This window comes from Castor canadensis, chromosome 7 (genome assembly GCF_047511655.1).
Source record: "Castor canadensis chromosome 7, mCasCan1.hap1v2, whole genome shotgun sequence".
In the NCBI taxonomy this organism is placed as follows: domain Eukaryota; kingdom Metazoa; phylum Chordata; class Mammalia; order Rodentia; family Castoridae; genus Castor; species Castor canadensis.
This window is the reverse complement of record NC_133392.1, coordinates 161,029,050-161,035,049: the sequence shown is the minus strand read 5'-3', so window position 1 is coordinate 161,035,049 and position 6,000 is coordinate 161,029,050.

Below are 6,000 nucleotides of genomic sequence, written 5' to 3'. Positions count from 1 at the left end.
GGCGTCTGAGAGGCCGGCCAGGCCTACGACACGCCCCCGGCCCCGACCCCAACCCGGCCCGCCCACGATCCCGCCCCTGTCCTCCCAAATTACGCCACGCCCCCACACCAGGCCCCGCCTCTTCTGCCCTAGGCCCCGCCTAGTGCCCAGCTTCCAGGCCCGCCCCTAGCCCCCTCCCCTCCCGGCCCCGCCTACACCTTCGCCAGAGTCCGGCAAATGCAGCCCCTTCACGCTCGCTGATCACCTCAGGCTGAAAGTCCCAGGTATCGTCGGAATGCAGTGACCAGCTCCGTGGGGACTGAGTGCCAGAGGTGCACACTTCGTACACACAGCAAAGACGGCTCTCCGCCCAATCCAACCCCAGACCTGAGGCTTCTGGAGGCAACCCTAAGCCTCCCCTTCCTTCTTAAATCCTATGGGAAGCCAGTCCTGGCTTGTCCTCCACGTGGACGCTCCATCCACCCTCACTCCTGGAAGCTCTTCCCCTGCCTGGCCGCTCTGCTGCAGAAAGGGCTTGGGAAGGGAGTGGGCACACCCCTTTGGGTACCAACATTATTGGTCACCAATCACCCTCGATGTTTTTATTCCTATTTCTGGAGAGAGTGCAGTGGCCTGGAGGAGGTAGGTATGGGGGTCCCACCGGCCACCAACACGGGAGGCTGGGAACCCAGAAGCAAGGCCTGTGCTCCAGCGCTAAGTTTTTCTCCTTTAAACCAGGTTTGGGCTTGGAAATGACTTACTCCAGGGCCAGGACCGAGTAGTCCAGGGGCTGGGCATGGCATCCCTGGGGTGAGGACTACCAGTCACTCAGAGTGGCTGAGTGCTGGAGGGAGATACAGCCAGGGCGGGACCTGGTGGGATTGGAGTGGGGGCCCTCATTAGTCACAGGTGCAAGCGCTAGCCCCTGCCAGTCCCAGCTGGAGAGGTGCACCACCTAGCAGAGCCTGGCAGGCCCCCTTTCCCTCGACCTTCTTCCTCCAACACTTCCTGTGGTCTGAGTGAAGAGGAAGTCTCCAGAATCCCCCCTCCCCCAAATGGAGGGAGCCCCTGGCAGGAGGATTTGGGAGGCTGAGACTCCCAACTGTTCAGACACAATGGAGCTGCAATGGTGCCCCCCCTCCCGCCCCCAATCTGAGCCCTCTAGACTCAGTCTCAGAAATGTCTCCAGTTTAGCTGAGGAAGAAGGAAAGAACGTAGACAGATGAAAGCGAATCTCTGGCAAGGAAGGATCCAGGTTCTGTGTGTCCTGAAACAAAACATTTGGGGAGCCTCTTGAAGAAAGTAATACAAAAAGAAGCTATTTTTGCAAATTTTACAAAAATACATGACCTCATGCATGCGTTTCTAGGCTCCACTCCCACTTCCGATTTGAAAGGGCCAGAGATCACAGCTTTATGGAAGATTCTGCTTCTGTCCACCTGTCTAGGCACTAAGTCCGGCTTCTGGGCAGAGTCCTAGGCAAATGGCAGGTCGGCCGGCAGGTGCTTCTTGCTGGAAATCCCTGTGGTTAGGATACCTGCCACAGCCCCTACCAAGGCAGGTGTGGCCTTTTCTCATGTGCCAGCCAAAGGAGGGGGAAGGCTGGAAGGTGCGGCTTAATTGGTAGAGCACCTGCCTAGCAAGCACAAGGCCCTGAATTCAAACCCCAATACTAACAACAACAACAAAAAATGTCTTCAAGGTAGGGGAAATCCACCATCCCCAGAAAGAACCCCCGAGCCCAGGCACAGGTATGGATGGTGAACCTTGCAACACAGACTCACTTCACAAAGCTAATGCCACACACACACAGACTGTTGCAGGCCCAAAGACCCTGGGACTGTCCTTCCCCAAAATGTCCCCTTCTACCCAGAGCTCATCCCCTCTGCACTTGAGGGCCATTGCTGAGCATTCAACTGCCTAATTCTCAGGTGCATCTTCCTGACATAACAGATGAAAGAGGGTACTCGGAATTAATTTTTGTTTTAAAAAAGTAATGAGACTGTTCATATGTGTTTGATTTTACGCACAGATTTAACTCAATAAATAAGTTTTCTTTGATGGCAATCAAGTTAAACAGAACATAGCATTCTCCAAGAATTAGCTAGCTTAGTGCATTTTCATAATAAAGTTTGTGGGGTGTAATTATTGCAAACCCTTTCCCAGTCTGGACTGATAGTTTTGATACATGGCCAATGTGTCCCCTCCGTTGCTTGGAAACAAGCACTGATGGATTTATTCTCTTTATTTATTGAATTTGTTGCCTGTATTTATCTCATGAAGTCAGCCCTGGCTGATTTGCCACTGACAAGCGTGAGCACCTTCTCTTCTCACTGCAGACAGAACCTGCTTCTGGGCATTTCCATCCACTCTTACTCCAGCCCCAGACAGTTGTGAAACTTGCCAGGATCACCACAGTGAGACAGTGCTGGCCCCTTTAGAAGGCTGTGCAGCAGGCCCACCAGTTACTCTCAGTTTTCCTCCACAAATTATGTTATTATTTTTTGATGGTCCTAGGGTTTGAACTCAGGGCCTTGTGCTTGCTAGACAAGTGCTCTACCACTTGAGTAATGCCTTTTTTGCTTTTAGGTTATTTTTCAGATAGGGTCTCACTTTTTGTTCTTTACCATGATCCTCCTCTGCCTATGCCTCCCCCGTTACTGGGATGACAGGTGTGTGCCACGATGCCCAGCCTGTTTGGTTGAGATGGGATCTTGCTATCTTTTTGCCCAGGGTGGTCTTGAACTACGATCCTCCCAATCTCTGCCTCCCAAGTAGCTGGAATTACACGCATGAGTCACCGCATCCGCCTGTATTGGTAATTTTTACTCATTGGTCCAAATGAATGGTGGAATCACTCTATCTAGTTCCTTCCAAGCTGCACTGAAATTTAATTGTGATCATCTTGATGTGTTTGTTAATTGATTGTGTATGTTAATTTAAGGACTATGGAAGGGCAGACCAGCAGGAAGCCAAGGAGAGAGGGTGTTGCCAGATTCTTGGGGGCACTGCCCCCTTGTGGGGGACAGTAGTATTGAAGCCACTGGTTCAGCAGCCCACCATGTCATACATAGCTGCAGCTCTGGATGGGGCTGGGGACCCCACCTCTGGTCTGGATTCTGGCCCAAATCCCCATTCCAAAAGCCATTCTTGAAACCGTAGCCACCAGACTCCACCTTAGGATTTTCTTGCTCCACTCTCAAGGTACAGAGAGGATTTGCTCATCCCAATCCTGAGCACTCGAGGGTTGTCTGATCCCAATACTCAGGCCCTGAAGATGCCCAAGCAGCAGGTGCCATGCACACTGCTCCCGCACACACCTCCTGTCCAAAGGCCTCAGCCCTCTTCTCCGCATCCCCCTCATAACCACGGCTCTGGCCTGTCAGGACCCTAACTAGCTACAGGTGAGGCACAGACACAGTCCGTTTTTACACTTGGCAAACAATCACTGTAGGTTTCATGAAAAGCACTTTTAAAAAACACTACTTTTCAATGTTTTTGTTTCATTCTCTGCTGGAAATAATAATCTTTGGGTCAAGGAAAAAATAAGGTGAGAGGGAGAGGGGGATTAAACCTCTGTACTGATGTCCAAAGCAGACGTCTCCCCTTCTTTCCCAGAGCCACCACTGGGCCGCCCTGTCCGACAACCTGAGGGAATCCTCTGAGGGAGCTGTAGAAGAGAATTCCATGGGGAGAACTGCAAAACATTCTGTCCAGCTGCCAGAACCGATGTCTCCACCAATCCAAGAAAAGAAGCTGCGTCTTGTTTGAATTTTTATAAATGCACCTCCTGATAAGTGAGAGCGCAGCCTGGTTGACGCCAAAGGTGTCTTCAGGTCCTTGGACTCAAAGCACCCACAGCAGCCTTCCAGCCACTGTTCCCATGCACTTCTGCCAAGATGCCCCACTGGTGATGGTGAGAGCCAGAGACAGGACACTCTCTAGAGAGCAAGGCACACACCTGAAGCCCTGCCCCAAATACCAACCAATTCACCGAGAAGCCTGTGGGCCAACAGTTTCCAAGTTTATTCTAAATCTCCAAACCTGCCACAGATGAGAAACCAAAACAAAAAGACCCAATGTCTGTGTTGAGTTACATGGGCCATGAAACACAGCCTGAACGTGGGGATAAGCCACAGGATTCTGCAGCACAGGGCCAGCTGCCTAGCCTGGTCCATTGGCTCCACTTCTGACCTTTCCTGTCCAGGAAATGCCGGGGCCACCGGCTCCTGTTCAATGTTTTAAAAACCAGCCTGTAAGACTTCTCCAACAAGCACAGCTACTGCCTAACGACCATGTGGTATCAGAACTCTTAGGCCCGACCTAAACCCAACACAGGCCCCTATCCTTTACCCCATCCTTCCACAGGGGAAGCAGGCAGGAGGGCGGGAGGTATAGGAAGTGCAAGCAAAAACCACCCAGTCATGTGACAAGGCCAGGCACTGGGAAGACAGCCATGCCAGGGTTGAATGGCACCACCAGAAGGAGAGGCCCATGGCTTCCATATCTGTGAACGGGAGCTGATTTGGAAAATGGATCTTTGCCAATGTTATTAAGGAGGGGGGGTCTCAGGATGAGGCTAGGTTATCTGAGTGGACCCTAAATCCAATGGCAGAAGGGAGAAGCACATGTGAGTCCCAGACTCTCCCAGGGAGAGGCAGAACCATGAGTCAGTAAACGCTGCAAGCCGCCAAAGCTGGACACAGACCGAGAGCAGATTCTCCCTCACAGCCCTGGAAAGGAAGGAGGTGAGGCAGACTAGAAGTCGGAAAAGCTAGGGGCTCAAGGAGTTGCCTGCGGATGGGCCAGACGACCCTCACCTGGCTGGGAACCGCCCATGCCCCTTCCCCACTTGATCATTATTGGGTGGGAACCTCCTGGGCCTGCTCTCCATGGGGTCCTAAGGTTTTAGAGGCACCTGAAGAAGAAAAGCATCCTCCTTCTGCCGGCGGACTCCACCTGCACCCACCTTACCCTCTGCTTCTTCTTCCCTTTCCTCACCTGGCAGAGCAATGACTCTCCTTTTCTCAATAAAGCTGTCCTACCTCATCCCATCCACATGGTCTTCTTGGATTTTTCCATTTGGAGCACAAAAACCAGGATCTTCTGATCCCAGACTGCACCAGCGCCATTAACAGGGGCAGCTTTGCCCACACTGTTAAGTAGTGCATTTCTGTAGGGTTAGTCCCTAGCTTCAGGTCATTTCTTACAGCACCCACAAGAAGCTGTGAAGAAACCAGATCAGTGCCTGTCCTCAGGGAGCCCTGGCCTGGACAGGAGATGAACCTGTGGGGAACAGGCACTGGCCTGTCTGCCCTGAGGTAGCCACACCCAACAGACCTCCCATCTGGGTAGAGATTTCTTTGTCAAAGTCACCTTTGCTTCTCTTATGGCTGCCAAGATCAATGATCAATGGCAGTGTCCACATCACGCCATCTGAGACTTAATGACCGTCTCAGCAGAGTGTGAACCCTGGTTCCACAGGGGAAGGAGAGGCCAAGAGACATCTTCAGGACATGGGCCAAAGTGCAGCTGTTTCTGGAAGAGAGCTTGTCACAGATCCTGCACAGGACAGTCCTCCAGGCCAAGCACCCCTTCATCCATCAGTCAGCCCTCAAAGGTGGAACTTGGGCTAAGAGTATGGCTTAGAGGTCCTGGGTTCAAACCCCAACACTGCAAAAAAAAAAAAAAGAGAGAAGGAAGAAAGACAAGAAAAAAAGAAAAGAAAAAGATAAACTAGATCCACTGATTTTGTAAAAATGTTAAATCACAGCAACAGGAAATGAATAAACCATTCTTCCCAGCTGAGATTTAGAGTCTTCTGCGGGAGTAACAATTTCACCTCAGACTTTAAAACAGCCCATGACACACAGCTGCATCTTCTGATGGAAGACTGAACGTGGGAAGTGCTGCCACCTGCTGACAGATATGGGAACAGTCTCTAAACAGCCATCAAACACATGTTCAGGTAATCTCACATGGCTTGTAGCCAAGATTTTTTACCTACCCCCAGGGAGGACA